Raw genomic sequence first — 18,663 nt, 5'->3', positions numbered from 1 at the left:
GATTCTAATTATCCACATGGGCACCTCAGAGGGCTGCTGAATTTTCCATAGTTCTCATAGACAATTGTGAAGGAAAGATAGAAACTATCTCCTATTGCAACAATGAAGGAAAATAGCATTTGTTTAGCAATAAAATACTGTTTTGTTGAGTTTGCTTATTCCCTGTCAATGCCTACCCCTCCCACACATAAAAATATCAAAACCTGGAAGTTTAAAGATTTTTCTTCTCATCTGAGTTGTGTGTCCTATATTATTCTCCCAAGAGACTTAGTAAGATAAGAGTGTTTTTATAGCAATTACCTAAGCCTTGCTTTAGCACAGAGAGTGGCCTATCTGAAGGAGAAAAAATGTCTTACAACTGAGTATTCCATCACAGATTTCGTGTGATAATTGTTTGAAAAGGACTGTTTCTCTTTATGTACATAAATCTCCTCATACTCAGGAAAATGGGTAAGCTATAAACATGATGGATTTTATTCACTTAAAGGAAAAATAAGCTATGTAGAATTTTTGTTAAAATACTAAAACAGATAGAATGTCTGTAACACCAACAACAAAAAATTGCAAGCCTCTTTTATGTTAAGAATCTATAACCCCCGAATAAAAGATGTTAAAAACATGTCTGGGTAAGTTAGTTGAAACTTGTTCTCCTCCCATCCAAATATTCTAGTTTATTCCTTTATTTTTGAGAATCTAATTCTCTAAACAGTGATGACTATGTGTAAATGATATTTTGAAATGGATCAATCCAGGGGCCAGTTTTATGAACTTAACTCTTGTTCTCTGGCTTTCCCACTAAGACGTAAGTCCAATGAGAGCAGGAGGATTTTTTATTTTTTCTATTCACTGCTAAATCCCCATTACCCTGTATAGCTTCATGCAAATTGTAGGTTCTCATTAAATATTTGTTAAGTGAATAAATGGCATCCTTTGCGATAAAACGTGTAGAAGTTAGGAGGACAAGAAATAACCCATTCGATAGAGTTAAACAAGTAATGCTTCATTGCCTATTTAATCCACCCAACAAGGTTAAATGGGAAATAGAGCAAAGAGAACATATATAATGCTGTTTGCACTAATATCTGACCAGTTATGACTTTGGATAATTTATCTCTCTTTTTGGAAGGGATTATCAGTCCCAGAGAGGCCATATTAAAGTTGTAGTCATCCAAGTCAGAGTTAACAGTAGAGTCATATACAGTGGTGGCAGTGGAAAATGAGAGAGTTAGTGGATTTAGGAGGTATTCAAAATAGAGAATAGACCAAATAGATTGAGTGACAAGACGTGGGAGGAGAGGACGAAGGTTTAAAAGTGATTTCTGGGTTTCTGGATTGAACATGTATGTTACTGTTTACAGAGCTAGTAATTGTTTCCTTGATTGGCAATGGCAAGAACCAACATTGTTCTAACTCCCAAGTTGCAGCTAGGCCTCATCCAGAGGGAAGAACACACTTGAACAGAGTAGCTTCAGTAGATGCCCTTGCCTCTCTTACTAAGTCATCATTCTTGGAGAGATGGTAATTTGGAACAGTGCTAGGGTATGGCAAATGAATAATTTGGATTTCAACAAATCCACCTGAGGTATGAGGTGTGTGAAAAAGTGGTGTTAGCTAAAGCAATTAAAAATCAAAGAAGAACAAGGCAAATTTTGGTGAGAGTGTTTTTATGAATAGCTTTCCATTAACAATGTGTTTCAAACTAAATATGTATCTGAGAAAACCCTTAAAAGAAATTTATATCAATCAGGTATTGAAGCACAGATAAAATTGACTTGACTTTGTATATTCTCATGCTTCAGAATACTCTCTCTGTCTTAGTATTTCAATAAATAATAAAACCAAGTATTAGTTTAACACATGACTGCTTAACAACTTTTAGTTCACTCAAGGATTCTATGATTTGAACGTTGAGTTTAAAGCTAACACAGAAATTTTCTATAGCTTGATAAGAAAGAGAGAGAAGTGAGAAGAAGGAGATTTGAGCTATTTTTCACTGGGTAGAGAATGGCTACAGCTATCAGGCATATGGAAAATGCAGATTTAGTTGATGCCATTAGAATTATTTTCTAAGACTTCAGAACGACTATCAAGATTTTCATCCCATAAAATTGCTAATATACTGTATTAGTTTGATTAATTGTGCCAACCACAACAAATATTCCTTGTCCATTCCCTCATTTTTTTGACAAGCATCCATTGAATACTCAGTATGAACAAACACTGCTAGGATCTGGGGTTTAAAGACAAATTATACTTATTATTTCCTCTCAAAAAGCAGAAGCATCCTTAGAAGAGAACAGCCACTAACTCCATGATGACAGCATTATGTCACAAACACTGTGATCAAGAATGTACCGAAGAGAAAGGGCAGAAAAAGACTATGTTTTGGGAGTAAAAGTTAACTCAACGGAGAAGGGGAGAGTGAGAAGAATGAAAATCCTAAAGTGAGAAAGCTGAAGGCTCACAAGCATGATGTCCAAGGGAACTACAGAAAGTCCCACATGATGAAAACAAAGGTGTGTGGGGAGCACAGTGGGAAATGAGCCTGAAGCAGCAGGCAGGAGTCAGGCATGTTATTAAGAACCTTGTATGCCAAGAAAAGGGGTTTGGATTTTATCCTGAAAGCTGTGGGGAATTATTGAAAGGTTTTAAGCAGAGAAGTGACATAATCCAATTGGCATGTTATGGAAGTTGGCAATCAGACATGAATTGGCAGCAACAAGTTTTGAGGAGATGGAGAATTGTGCTTGCAAAGATCTACAAATATAATAACATGCTTAGGTCACATTTGATGAATGACAAACCTTAACTAAAGTGAAGAGTATACAAAGCATCAGTAGGAATTGGTCTGACCGTGGAGCAGATCTATGCTCAAAAAAAGAAAGAAAAGTCTTAGCAATGGGAAGACAAAATGTAAATATATATATATATAGAAAGCAGTTTTTGGACTACATCCTAGGGAGTAATAAGTAGCTGAGGTAAATGGTTTGAAGCTGATTTCCCGGAAACTGCTATTAGGCCTTAATCCCCAGCAAATGCCCTGTGGTCTTGTTGTTAATCTCAGACACTGAGAAAAAAATAACCAAAGGTGTATTGGGGTTTTAGTGGGTCACTCAAATTTAATTGCCAGTGTGAAACACTTCCAGACACGATTAGTTTTTACTCCAGCTATCTTGCAACACAAATACCTGAAGTAGTGAGGCCTTGGTTTCATATAATATCCAGCTGAGAGATAATGAGACTCTTTAATAATCAATAATAATATCTAAATGATGCTAATCGCCTTCATTAGAGGCCATATGCTTATTCAAACAATGCTCTTTAATAATTCCATGCATTTACTCAAGCAAGTTATGAAATTGGAAATTTTATGAAAACATTCCCGAACAACCATAGCAGGAAAAATTGGCTGAAAGTGAGTTAGAACAAATAGGAAAATGTATGAAAAAATTGTAAATCCCATATGGTTTTCTTTTTCTCTTATTATTTTATTTTTCTTTATTTCTATTGCCCTTTATTTTAAAATAAAAGGATACACTTAAGTTATTTAGAAAACAAAACCAATGAAAAGTAATACAGAAATTAACAAGAACTGTAAAATTCCATGGAGTGGCTAACATATCGATAAGGGAAAAATAGTCATCGGTGAGGTTCACTATGGACCAAGCAACAGACTAGCCAACTTATCTTTCTACACTTGTTGTTTACCACATTTTTGAACTTAATAAATGTTTGTCAATCTCCTTATGAATTTCACCTTGTTCCCTGATCCCTGCTGCCCCTGAACGTAAGCTAGCATATGGCTCTCTTTGCCAGGGTCCTGCTTAGAAACCCTAGCCAATGCTTCTTTTTGTAGATTCGTAATGAATTCATGCCACAATTGTCCAATTATAAGAGGAGTGGATTAAAGAGGGATTTTGGGTGAGCTGCAATAACTTTCAGAAGTTTATTAACCAAAAGTTCATTGTTGGAAGTACTATGGAAGGGGTCAGGAAGATGTGCAGCAAACTAGGTAAAGCATGACTCGTGGAGCAAATGATGTTTTATACTATCTAAAGTAATTGAGACTTCAAATAAAAAATGAGGTAATTCTTTTAGAGTAATCTCTCTTACAATGTTGGCTCCTATGGATCATAACATGTGATTTTTAAAAAACAGTTTTGTTGAGGTATAATTTATATACCATAAAATTCATTGATTTTAGTAAACTTACAGAGTTGTACAGCTATCATCACAATGCAGTTTTAGAACATTGCCATGTTTTGTTACGTTTATTATTTGGCAAAATCAACGTGTTTGAGATCTTTAATAAATAGAATAAGGTAAGAATATATCAGAGTAAGCCTAGGTCAGGTCTACCACTGGGCTCAAACCATCTGAGGTTATCAGGTGAATGGGTGGATTGAACCACTAAAGTCTAGTTACAGGAGGAAATGTGGCATCTCCTTCAGGAAAATCATTACAGAGGAAGAAGCAGCCAGAAATAACCAGATTTATTAAGTAACAATGTGTTAGTCAGCACAGGGACCCAGGATTCTGACTCCAAGCTGGGGTATGTTACTAGAGATCTGTTGCTTCTTCCACTCCCATATTCAATTCATGCCCAGTGGCTTTTTACCTGGTATATATTAGGCACTAAATAGATATTTGTTGACTGAAATATTTTTGAATGAGATAATTTGATTTATATAGAGGGAGCCAAAGAGCAGGTTTTGAGACAATAGGAAATATGGCGCAATTTAATAGAATATACCACAATAAGGGAAAGGGGGCATTTTATCTACTCTGCAACAGGACACTCGGCAGCTTTGGCATATGCCAGTTCCATTAGTTGGCTGCAGGAAGAAACCACACTACCTGCAAAGAGAGAGCAGTACCTGTGGACAAAGTTCAACCCGGGGGACATGTTTTGTGAAGGATCAAAGAGGAGATATGAAGAGTGCGACATCGAATCTTCCTCAACATATCAAGGTGTTTGATGAATCTCAACAACCGTGGAGAATAAGAGACCCTGCTCTCCTTCTCCACCTCCTTCTCTGCCATCCCTGCTCTTCTACTCGCTCCCTCCTCAGGGCCTTTTTGCTAACTGTTTTTCTTCATGAAATGTTCTTTTCTTCTTGATCTTGCGGTTGATTCTTTGTCTTCAGATTCACTTGAGCTCCTGACTGCTCAATTTAAAATAAGCATCCAAACACTTTCTGTCTTATCACTTAGTTTATTTTCTTCATTGCACTTAATATACAATAATATCATATATATTATAAGCATTATGTTAGAAGACCGATGACTTGAGGGAAATAATAACAAAGTAACTTTAGTTGGATTAAAACTTTATGTTTTTCTTATAAAAATGTATTGCTAAAAACTTTCTATTACATCTCCAAGAGGTCATCCAGCTCTGCTGTTAAATAGATCCAGTAAGAGAAGATTTGCTATCTCCCAGGTCAAGCCATTCTGTAGTTGAAGGATTCTAAATTTTTTTTATTTCTCATATTGATATAAAACACTCTTTCTTATAACTTTACAACTAATCCTGCTTTTTTCTCTTTGGAGCTACATGAAATAGATTGACGAACCATATTTACACATTCGTTTTTTCCAATATTTGATGGAATATAGGTTATTGCAGATCCAATCTTTAAACAGGAATGAGAACATTGTAATATTCTGGGAAGATGGTTTCTTGAGAGCTTATTAAATTATCTAGGTAACAGTAACCAAAGCAATGCATTATCAGACAGAGAGCAAACATGAATTTACTGAAGTCACTAAAATGGTTGGTTGGTCCTTCATATTGCTGCCATGGAAATGGCGGGGAAAGCCTTAGGCACGAGGCAGAACAGATGTAAGCTCATGAAGGTGGGCTTGACTGGTTGTTAGTGGGCTAAAATCTTCATCTTACAGTTTATTTTAATCAGAGGATGAAGAAATGTCAACCACTGAAAACAGCTTGAGGCTTTCAGAGCTATTTTTCTTTAACCTATGAAGATATTTTGTGCCCCAAAATAATATCTTTCTGCTGTCTTGCTGCTTTACATTGAGACTGGTGGAATTATTTCCATCATAACACAGGAAAAGAAACCGTCTATGAAGCTATTTGCAATACTGAGTATATAAAAAAGGGATCAGAACAGTGAGAAACTGTTGAGCTTTATGCTTTTCCTGGAAAAGTTTGTAAAATGGGTGAAATATTAAAAATTTTTCTTTGAGTTAAATTTTATGCCCATGGTTCTGGACTGTTTCTATAATTTCAACTCACTGGACATTCAATTGGTTTAACGTATATTTATTGAGCACTGAATGTGTACCAGGCTCTGTACTAGCTGTGAATAATCAACACAAAAATGCAATCACTGTCCTCAGAAAGCTCACAGTATGGTGAGGAAAAAGGCCTGTAAGTGAAAAAATATAAGTGTCACAAACACAGTTGTGAATAGGAGTACCGAGCAGTGGACCTTGTAGGAAGCTACACAAAGGACATCTGTCCCAGTCTTGGAGGATCAGGTAAAGATCCTCAAGGAAATAATGTCTGAAATGACACCTGAAGAAGGGAAGGAATTAACTAAGAGAAGGAGGGTGGAGAATGTGAATGGGTCTACAAATATAAGAGACCATGACTCCCTTGAGACACAGCAAGGAGTTCAGCATAGCTGAAGCACATGTATCAAAGCTGAGAGAGATAAAATTATAAGGCTAGAAGGATGAACAGAAAGCATATCTTGAAACATTCCGTGTTTGGTTATAAACCAAGGAGGAATAAAAAGCAAATGATTTCTCATTCATATTCTCTGATTTCAGATTCCATTGCACCTGTGCAAGACCTCAGTTTTTCCTGTCCTATGTTTCACCATCAGACTATGAAATTCGATAAATATTTGAATGAATGAATGAATATTGCACATTGACTCTACTATTGCTCTAAAGTCAGATAGATGCCTGTTAATTCCTTTTCCTACAACTTCGGTCTTCTTACTTCCTCTCCTCAAACAATGTTCAAATAAAGATCAACTCTTTCTCATCTAGTAAATTTAATTTACTCATCATAAAAAGGGCATATTATTTGTCTTTAGGAAACCTTCATTATAGTAGGGAATACAGACATGTTAATAATTCTAGGAGCTTCCATTTCTAACTAAGATTAAGGAGCTGTGACAAAGCAGTACTTTCACACACACAACAAACAAACCTAGAAAAGCCAAAGAAGAAGAGAAGGAGTAGGAGGAAGAAGAAAAGAAAGAAGAGGAGGAGACGGGGAGGAGAAGAATGAGAAAGAGAAACTTGTTGGAAGTCAAGTATATAACGTTAGTAGGGATCCTCAGCCTAGGATCCTATCAGATACCACCTCAGAGGATTAGGGAAAGGGTCTAAGAGGCAACGATGCCAAAGCTGAGGACTAACAAGCATCCAAGATCTCGGGAGAGAAGGGATGCTCATTTAGTTAAGCTCAATGTTCTTCATTGATATTTTTTCATTGGGGGCATTTGCTGATTCTTGTCTTGGTGGGGTGGGGTGGGTAGACAGAATGCTAAGATCAGAGCGAATCCAGCCAAGATTTAAGCAATCTCATGGAGCTAGAAAACAAAACTTAGAGTTCAGAGCCACCATAAAGGAAAGAACCTAGTAAACACCCTACAATCTTATTTGGAACCCTTGCAAAGGTGCCTTCTAGAAGGATGAAGCAGAGGTAGAATCAACCTAACAGAGGATGGAGTCTTGCCTTGAAACAGCTCAGCCCCTGATTAGATTAAGGTGATCCACTCAACATAATCCATCTACCTACCTGTAGGAAAGTATAAGGAATATTCTATGGAGAAACAAACAAATTTTCTAGAAATTCTGTGTTTTCCAGACATGTTTCAAGTATTAAACAAAAATTACTAGGCAAACCAAGAAAGAGGACAAGAGACTAAAAAATATATATAAATAGATCCCTCGAAATCCTAGATATTGAAGTTGTCAGAACTAAACTTTAAAATAACTGTGGTTAATATGCTCAAAAAATAGAAAAGATGATGGAAATTTTCACTAAAGAACTAAAATTTATAATATATAACCAAATGGAAATAAAAAATACAATACAATCATGTGCCACAAAGCAATGCTTTGGTCAGCAATGAACCACATATGACAATGGTCCCATAAGATTAGTACCATATAGCCTAGGTGTGTAGTAGGCTACACAGTCTTGGTTTGTGTAAGTACACTCTATGATCACACAACGAAAAAGTTGCCTAAGGACACTTTTCTCAGAACTTACCCCCAACATTAAGCAATGCATGACTGTAATAAAAATTGAGAATTTAATAGATAAGTTTTACAGGATATTGGACTCAAGAGAAGATTAATGAAATTCAAAATAGATTAACAGAAAATATCCAGCTGAAGCACACAGAGAAAGATGGATGGAATATTCTTTAAAAATGTATAATAAGTTATAGGACATGTAACTGAAGTCCCAGAAAGGAAGAAAGAGAGAATGATGGAGAAGCAATACTTAAAAGGATAATCACTGATAATTTTTCAAAATTTATCAAAAATATCAATCCACAATTTCAAAAAGTTCTATGGACCCAAATAAAAAGAAAATAAAAGGGAAACTACACCTGAGTACGTCATAGTAAAGTTGCTGAACACCAAAAACCAAACATATCTTTTTGTAGGGAGAGGAAGGCACATTACCTTTAAGGATAAACTGTAAGTCCTAGAGAGTTGATTTCTTAACAATGGAAGTAAGAAGACAACAGAATGACAACTTTAAAGTGCAGAACAAAAGAATAAATGTCAATCTAAAACTTTTTGCTCAGAGAAAATATCCATCAAAAGTGAATGCAAAGTAAAGACCTTTCCAGAAAAACAAAAATTGAGAGAATTTGTCACCAGTAGACTCTCAATAAAAGAAAAAAATACCATTCTTTTTTTTTCTTGCTGTAACATTGGTTTATAACATTGTATAAATTTCAGGTGTACATCATTATACTTCTATTTCTGCATAGATTACATCATGTTCACCACCCAAATACTAATTACAATCCATCACCACACACATGTGCCTAATTATCCCTTTTCTTTCCTCCCTCCCCTCTTCCCCTCTGGTAACCACCAGTCCAATCTCTGTCTCTATGTGTTTGTTTGTTCTTGTTACTATCTACTTCTTAATGAGTGAGATCATATGGTATTTGACCTTGTCCCTCAAAAATAGCATTCTCAAGGCAAAAGGAAAATTATCCCAGATTGAAATACTGAAATGCAGGAAGAAATGAAGAAAAATGGAAAAGATATGTGGGTAAGTATAAATTAATACTAACTGTACAAAATTAATCATAGTATTTTATGAAGTTTAACATATATGTAGAATTAAAATATATTTTGACAAGATCATAAGAATTCAGAGTTAAAATAGTCTATCACCCTGGCATTATTTGAGATGTGGTATAAATAATAGTTTCTCTGGAATCTAATAAATCAGGATACATATTACAATCTATAGTAACATTAAAAGAAGAGTAAAGGAATATGTAACTAAGAAGCTAACAGACTGGTAATTTTATTATGAAATAGCAAAAAATACGTGATTAATCAAAAAAAGGTCAAGTAAGGAGAAAAAAACAGAACATAAAATGAGTGAAGCAAATTTTTTTTTCCTGAGGAAGATTGGACCTCAGCTAACATCCATTGCCAATCTTCTTTTTTGTATGTGAGCCACCGCCAGGGCATGGCCACTGACAGACAAATGGTGTAGTTCTAGGCCCAGGAAACGAAACGGGCCACTGAAGCAGAGTGTGCCGAACTTAACCACTAGGCTGCTGGGACTGGCCTTGGAGCAAATTTTTAAAAATAGTAAGATGGTAGATATTAACCTCAATGTATCAGTAATTACATCAACTCCCACTCTGGGAGATTATTTCCCTAATAAACTTCATGTGCCCAAATCTTACTTTTAGGCTCTTCTTTAGGGGAGAACACAAACTAAGAATTTGGGGTCCTATTCTGCAAGGTAGGGAGAACCCCAGTCAGGAGTGGCTGTGCAGAGCCATGCGGGAGATTGATTGTCAGACTGAATGTAGCAAAGATTGCCAGATTTATCAAGTAAAAATACAGGATACCCACTTAAATGCGAATTTCAGATAAACAACAAATAATGCTTTTTAGTATAAGTAGGTCCCATGCGATATTTAGAAATACTTATAATAAAACATTATTCATTGTTTATCTGAAATTCAAACTTAACTGAACGTGATGCATTTATCTGGCAACTCTAGTTGCAGCCTTATCATTGATAAAGTTATCTGTCCCGCTGGAGAACGTGACTCAACTCAAGCATCATGCAGATTAACCCATTCATAGCATTACCCCAGGCAGGCCTCCCACTGCAAATTCAAAGCCTGTTCCTGGAGAAGCAGAAATATAAATCCAAGTAAATGCTGCTACTAAAAGAGAAGTCTTAAATATAAGGATAAGAAAGACTGAAAGTAATAGAATGGAAAAAAGATACACTATGAGAGTACTAAGCAAAAGAAACCTAGCTTAGCTATATTAATTGCAGACAGAGTAAACTTTAAGACATGAAGCATTCCTAGGAATATGCCCAATAGAAATGGATGCATATTTGTTTCAAAAATCATGGACACTATTAGCCATAATCTTTCTTCATTATGTTCAAAGCTTAAAATAACCTCAATGTCCATCAAAAAAGAAAGAAAAACAAATTATGATATATTAATACAATGGAACACTACACAGAATTTTAAAAACTGCTATGCACAGGCACTTGGAGAAATCCCATAAACAAGATATTAGATGAAAGAAATAGTACAAATGAATACAAATTGTGTAATTCCACTTACACAAAATTTGAAAAAAAAAGACAAAACTAACCTACAGTGATAAAAGTCAAGATAGTGGTGACTTGGAGGGAAAGTTTGTGATTATGATGGGGCAAAGAGAGAACTGCGGGTAATATATTTTTGATCTGCATGGTGGTTACGTAGATATGTTCATCTTGTGAAAATGCATCAAGCAATGTGCTTATGATTTTTGCACTTAAAATGTGCTAAAAAAGCACATTTTTAAGTATATTATACTTCAATTAAAAAGTTATATCAAATAAATAGATATCATGGTATTTAATGTGCTAAATAGATACAAGTATGTAGATATACCTGAGCAGAGCTTCAGAAGATGAGTAGCAGTGAGAATGTTAAAGGATTGCCATGTGGGAAAGCATGGAGCATGAAATGAATGGTATATGTTTAGAACTGCATGCACTTTAAGATTTTATTTATTTATTTTTCCCCCCAAAGCCCCAGTAGATAGTTGTATGTCATAGCTGCACATCCTTCCAGTTGCTGTATGTGGGACGCGGCCTCAGCATGGCCGGAGAAGCGGTGGGTGCCGGGGATCCGAACCCGGGCTGCCAGCAGCGGAGCGCGTGCACTTAACCGCTAAGCCATGGGGCCGGCCCTGCATGCACTTTAATACAAGTTGCATTTCATGTGGGAAGGAGAAGTGGCAGGATATGAGGCTGGAAGTACAGGTAATGCCAGCTCTGTGTAGGTCTTGAAGGCCATGTGCTTCATATGCTCCTGATGACCCAGCTCATTCTCTTAGCCTCACTTCTGATTTCAGCCACATCTGGGTTAACGCAGGCTTCAACTCACTTTATGCGGACAACGTCTGACCTCAAGCACGCACTGCACATCTTTAACTTTTCACCCTGGAAAGGCTCCAACGCCGTAGATGCTGGAGAAGCCCATTCCTCAAGCACGTGTGGGCAGCCCAGCAGTGCAGGGCACTCTAACCAGTAGAAGATGGGAGCTTACAGATAAATGCTTCTCCCAGTCAGTCTGCAGGTAGACGATCCTGAGAAGCACTCTATATGTTCCTCAGAGGTTCAGGGGCAGGAGGGAGCCTTGTTGCCTTCAATGACTTTGATAATTTACTCTTATAATGTATTTCCCTGTTTCCATCCCTCTCCCAAGTCCCTCACTCCCACTCCGGGAGATTACCTTCCTAATAAACTACCAGCACCCCAGTCTTTGTCTCAGGTTCTGCTTTAGGGGAGGACACAAACTAAGAACTGTGGATTCTATCCTGCAAGATAGGGAGAATCGCAGTCAGGGGTACCTGTGCAGAGCCATGCAGGACATTGAATAACACTGCAGGCAGTGGACTCATTGGGAAACTGTTGGGGTCTTTGAGAGGCCTGGATAAATCACCCCCTTCTCTCAAGCAATAAGAAATAGGACAAAGAAGTAAAGCAGATGGGAGACAAAGCATTATCTTTATCTGTGGCAAAGGTCATATTGGAGAATGTGATTCATGTCTTTAGGCAAATGGGCTTTCTGTTAATGAACCTCAAACTTAGACAGATTGGCTCCCCACAGTGTTACGGTGGTAAGACCTCTCCACTGCAAACATAGCCTGCCCTTAGACAGGTAGAGCAGAATATGTATATACAGCCTGGAGAAAAAGAGGCGTTGATTCCTAGTAATCTAATGAATGCAGGAAAGCATTGTTGAAAAGCAACATCTGAGCTAAGCTTTGGTGGATGAGCAGCGTTTTGACAGGTGTAGACAGAGGTTACATGTGAGATAGTGCTTTGTAAGTGATTAAATGCTAAACCAAAGTCATTACTATGGTTTAGGAAATAGATTATCTAACGGCGGATATAGGTAAGATTTCGAGTATTTATTCATTCCTTCTTAGAAAGTTAAATGGAATTCAGTCTTGTCAAATGGTGGGTGGAATTCTGAGCTAAAATGCCAATATGTAATAACCACAATCCTCCACATTTCCTCCCCACAGCCAAATTCATATTCATTAAATCCTTCTCCCTTGTTGCTAAGCAGAGGATGCAAGAATACATTACAAATCATACATATTAGCACAGTAGGATTTGCAAGTCAACCTGTCCTATTATGAATGCAGTTGCAAAGTTATAACCTTCTGTGTTCTTGTCCACGTTCTGTACAGGCTGGGAATACTTCCCCCTGGATAGAGAATCAGCACCGGGAAAGGCAGTGAATGCTTGTCAAGCATTGTCATTTCTTCCGTACCAAATGCCCTTGTGAATGTGGGTTCGCTGTTGTGTACACATAGATGGAGGTACATGTATGAGTGAAGGCATATATTCACTCCCCCTCCCCACACGCACGCACAATCCACTTGGAAATACACAAAACACAGATGAAATGCAAAGGTAAGGACACAGTATACTTTTCCAGTACTTAAAATATAAATTCTTGCTGCTTTCGTTTTAAGGTAGAATGTAGGCTAACATGCTTAAAAGATTCTTTAATTTTGTTTTGTTTTCTTTTATTTAGTATGCTTGGTCAAAAGAAATTTCAGGGCAGAAATGAAATAAGATCCTGGCATCTTGTGAATATTTTCTTTTCAGACCATCCCAAGTCAGGACCTGTGGCTATCAGATGTGTCAAAGCTTCATTAATCTCTTCTCTGCTGCTGCCTGCCTGCCTTTTGACCATTTTACTGCTAATTAGCCCTGAGAACAGGTAGAGAGAGAAGCTGTTGATCTCTATTCATTCCCTTTCACAGATCTGGTTTAGAGGAGGGATAAATAAATGTGGGAAAAGTGAGGTTTGGTGCTCTTTTAAGGTTTACTGATCTCTCTTAGTCTGGATACACTGACATTCAGGCTTATCTTAAAATATCAAGTCATTAATGTCATTCTCAGTGATCAGTCTTTTAATTCAATTCACTTTCAATAATTCAATTGATGACCTACTAAATGCTAGGCCCTGTGTGACATGTTAGAAGAGTGAACAAGACTTGCCTGCTTTCTGCTATCATGGAGTTGCTGAACAAACCTGAAATACAGACAACAAACAAGTAATTAAAAATGTGGTAAATTGGGGCTGGCCCAGTGGTGTAGTTGTTAAGTTCATGCGCTCCGCTTAGGAGGACCGAGGTTCGTAGTTTCAAATCTCGGGCACGGATCCACGCACTGCTTATCAAGCCACGCTGTGGCTGGCGTCCCACATAAAATAGAGGAAGATGGGCACAGATGTTAGCCCAGGGCCAATCTTCCTCAGCAAAAAGAGGAGGATTGGCAACAGATGTTAGCCCAGTGCCACTCTTCCTCTCAAAAAATTTTTATAAAATGTGGTAAATGATGGGAAGATAAAAACAGGGACACAGGCATGAGGGCACACACAAATAAACTCAAAGACATTCACAGAGCAATGGGACTGGGCTTTATCTCTCATCTTTCCCATATCCTCCAGGTTCTCAGGCCAAGAGAAGAATGGCGAGAATATGTGACTGACTTAGAGTAATGGCTAAGCTAATGACCTGCCTTTTTAAATAAGAAGCTGAGATTTTTCACTTGCTGACCAATCTCTCAGAAGGCTCTTTGATAGCTCAGTTCATCAAGTTCATTCAATAACTTCCTCCCATCAGGCTCATAAAGGGCCAAGCTTCAGGATGTGCTCCAATTAAAGTAACTTCTATCATTGAGAGAACCACAGAAGGATAGTGCTTTAAGGACCTTTATAAATATCACCCAGTGATATGGATGATAAAAATTAGGTTTGGATATTTAACGATATTTTTCCAAAATCAGACAGCCAAGATGGAAACTCAGATCGTTTGACTCCAATATATGGCATGGTAATGAGTTATTCTCCTTCTGGTGAAGCCTCTAGTGATTTTATAACCAACGTGTAGAAAAGGCCAAGTACATATATAATCCTTTAGGTTTAGATTTCAAATCATTGGTTTAAAACTACTATACATCCTCAGAAAATAAATGAAAAACTAAAAAGTACCTATAATTCTTCATCTTTCCAGACTGCCATTTGATGACCTAACTCAGAATTTGTGAACTGATATCATAGATGTTTTTTGTTAGTTCTGTTTGTTTAGGGACTTGAAAATTTGTTCTTGATGAACCCAAAGGAGTTTTTCGTGATTGTCACTTTGTTTTCTCAGGGCTCCCTCACTTCCTTTTAAATCTTCTGGTGCAGAATTATCTAAAGGGTGTGTCGAATTTGCCCATCTCTGTATTATAGAATATGCCTTTGCTATTGTCGAAAACAATGAAATAGTGAAATAATTTTATTAATTTTAAGTAGATTCAGATTTAAATATTTTTTAAAAGATTTGATAGATGCTTTATTTAGTGTTTCTTGTCAGAATTATCTTGTGGAAATTGTAAGAGTTATCAAACTGCTTGTTCTCTGTCAAAATGACTGAACCAGTCTTATCACTTCTATTAATTCACTTATTCTGGAGGCAGGAAGGATCTCTGCAAAGGGAGATATTTTTAGGCCAGCCCTAAGCATATTCTTTCCTTCAACCTTCCTCCTAATTTGTAAGGTCAATGATATCCACCTCTTTGACTAACAGCAAATCCTATCCGTATAAAATCAGCTTATCTAAATACGTTAGGAATGCCCAGCAGGCCTGTTTCATGGAAATTAAATTAGTGAATAACTTTGTGATGAGAAAACCAGGAGGTCATGACCACTGTTGCTTTAACACTAAATGAGCAAATCTTTACATCAGTTTGTTTTTGCTCCTTCCATGGGAAGAGCTCAGTGGTCATCTTTCTCTTAGGTTTCAACATTCAGAGCAGCTCCAGGAAGTAAGGACAATGGCGGATGATGGGGTTGGGAGTGGCTCCATAGAGCGTGAAGTAAGCAACAACCCTGCCTTGTGACCTTTGAAGATGTTTCCTGTCAAACTGTTCAGAAGTCTGCAACATGAATTAGAACTAGCATGTCTTTAGGTAATAATCTTAGCACAGACAATATGTTTGGAGACTTTTGTGTATTATGCCGGTAAATTTTGTTTAATTACAAATAAATATTTCCCTGTAGTAAAATGATCGTTGCAGGCCACATCAATTTAAAGAAAAATAATTTTATTCTGGGGCATTTACCCTGCTCTCTATTGGCAAACACTTCTATTGGGTGGCTTCTTACTCCAGTTGTGAAACTTAAACTCTGAGATGTGGACGTTGCTAGGTTGATCATCTATGAAAAGAGTGACAAGCATAGCTCAGGCTTGTATTTATTGTTTCTTGTTCCCCTTTCACATCTTCAAAGGAAGTCCTTTCCAGCATTTGTCTGCTCATGATGTACCAAGTCTTCCCTCATCAAAATCATATCTTAAGAAAGGAACTGATGAGGAAAAGCGTTTTCGAAAAAAATTCTTGGTGCAAACAATTACATATTTATAAAATGTGCTTATTAATTCTTAAAAGTTCCATGTCTTTCATCTTAGCATCTCCCTATATTTTGTGGAACGAAAGGATTTGCCTATTGTTAAATGATTTTCAGGGATCAGCAGAGCAAAGGGAGGAATATTTGGTAAGAAGATGGGGTGAGGGGCACAGCAATGCTGAGTAGGAGGGGAAGTCATCTAGAATTGTGTTGATTCTAAGGGGAAAAAACATCAACTTTGAATCCCTTTGATTTTATGCTTCAGTGTCCTGTGGGTCATCTAGTGACACAGAGATTAAGGAATCCGTTCATTCTGTGAGTGGTAGAATGTTTGTGAAGAAGATGACTGAAAAGAAGAAAGTTTTCTCAGAAATTCTATAATGCAGTGTAAAAAGATGTACACGAATGAGGTAAACTTGAGATTCTCACGAGGACACTCACTGCATGTTCCTCTGGGCCTTGCTTTCCACAATAGATTTGTCAGGGAGTTGCATATGCAATATTCTTTCAATTTAATTGTAGTACAATTACACTAGGGAATATAAGTAGAAAAAGATTAAAGATGGAACCTCTTATAAGCAAAGATTATTTGAGAAATAATGTCTGTAATGCAGGGCTTTCCTCCCTTTTTCAGTCAAGAGTTACATTTGAAAAAGGAATATTTGTAAAATATCCTGAAGTCCACCAATAAGGATGCCGGAGGCTGGGAGCCCCAACTACCCTAAAGTGTACACCAGTAAGCCATGTGCAAGATGTGCACCTGTAAACTATCTGTGACATACTAACGGGAAAGCTCTGTACACATGTAACTTTATACAAGTAGATTTCCATCCTTTCAATCTTTATTAAGTGATACCACAGGCATCCAAAGGAAACCAATTTGATCCACAGCTCTGTTTCTTTATTAGGGAGTGTATCTGATTTGTGCAAATGACAGAAATTAGTCTTTGAGCTTTTAATAAGTATCTTGCCCTTCTGTGTCAATTATAGATATAAGTAGCACAAAGGCATAAAACAGTTAAAATGCACCCATATTGAGAGGAAAGGGCATGCTCTTCAGTAAAATTTTGGGTAGTTGATGGTCCTCTAAGAAATAACCACATCAATCTTATCCTTGTGAGAGAAATCTCTTTACATCCTAAGCTGATGATAAGACACAGTATTAAAAATGTACACTAGTCCACCTAATTATCTTCACTAAGTCTGAAGAATAAAATAACCTACACTCCAACTCTACTCCCACACATACATACAACACCATTCAGAATCATATCCACCTCTTCTTTTCTCCTTGTATTACATGCTGGAAGAGAGAATTTTAAAAGTAGTGATTGAGTCATCCCACGTTCTTTAACTGCAGCACGTATAGACACTATTTACACATTACAGTAAACTGGGAAGCTTTTAAAATTTACCTATACCCAGGTGCCATTAAATCATATTCTCTGGTGTTGGGGAGACAAGATGACCCAGACAAAGTAAAATAGTTTATAAGTAATATGAGGTAACAAATATACTAAAACGCAACGCAAAGGTGAGTTCATACAAAGTACTGATTATTGGTAGCTGACGTTTTAAAAGAACACGATTAAAAGGAGTTGGGGCTTGAGCTAGAAGAGGCAAAGGATATTCTAGGTGGAGGCCCAAGGACAGAGGCTGACAGAAAGAAAGAGTATGAACTGTGCCTGAGACTCCAAATGAACTCAGATTGGTTGGGGGAGAGTGATGAGACAAGTCTGGATAGTTTTAATACTCATTTAGGAAGCAATGGGAATTGATATTATATAATTGGGTGAGACCAGGTGATGGAGATGCTAGAACAGAAGGTCAAAGATTCATCCTGGAGTTAAAATGGTTTTCATTAGAGAGGAAGGAAATGGGATTAGAGAGATAAGACAGCATTTAAAGCCTTCTGGGGTTCTTGAGGGTGCCCAATCATAGCCTGCTTTCTGCCACAGGTTTGATGACTTGGAGCTATTATTCTTCTCTCAATACACACCTTTCTCGTTGCTCATTACCTTCATGTCTAAATACCCCAGATACGTAGTTTGTATGTGCAAATGTTGGTATACATTTGCGTTTACAGAATATGTCTCTGAGACTTTGCATTGCACGTCCCCTAACGGCAACTCACAAAATTTGAGTACTTGTGCAATGGTAACAAGCTATATAGTCTTGGATAAATCATTCAACCCCTTCAGTCTTGGTTTCTTCATTTATGCAATGAAGAGACAAGACTAGGTATTTTCTACATATCTCTATGTATTATCGTACATAGAGAACTAACATCGCATACGTTTCTGATGATTATTCTCAGCCATACCAAGGATACGATTTGTGACTGAGATGGTTTCATTCTTAGCCATCCACCCCCACTAGGTTTGGGCATACCATTATTAGATAAGAAAGTACACATCTTTCATTTTCTCTGATCAGTTCAAAGAAAAATAACTGAGTTTGACAAGCAGGAAAGAATATT

At 37.2% G+C, this 18,663-nt stretch overlaps 1 long non-coding RNA gene across 1 annotated transcript in view; it reads left to right on the top strand.

The window, feature by feature from the left end:
* LOC147914763 (uncharacterized) overlaps window positions 1-18,663 on the top strand; it is a 108,665-nt gene that overhangs the window by 6,031 nt on the left and 83,971 nt on the right. The window lies entirely within an intron of this gene.

Source organism: Ceratotherium simum, chromosome 17 (genome assembly GCF_057802395.1).
Source record: "Ceratotherium simum simum isolate JZ-2026a chromosome 17, ASM5780239v1, whole genome shotgun sequence".
NCBI classification, from domain to species: domain Eukaryota; kingdom Metazoa; phylum Chordata; class Mammalia; order Perissodactyla; family Rhinocerotidae; genus Ceratotherium; species Ceratotherium simum.
Note: the sequence above shows the minus strand (reverse complement) of the source record. Positions and strands in the feature narration are given on the sequence as shown.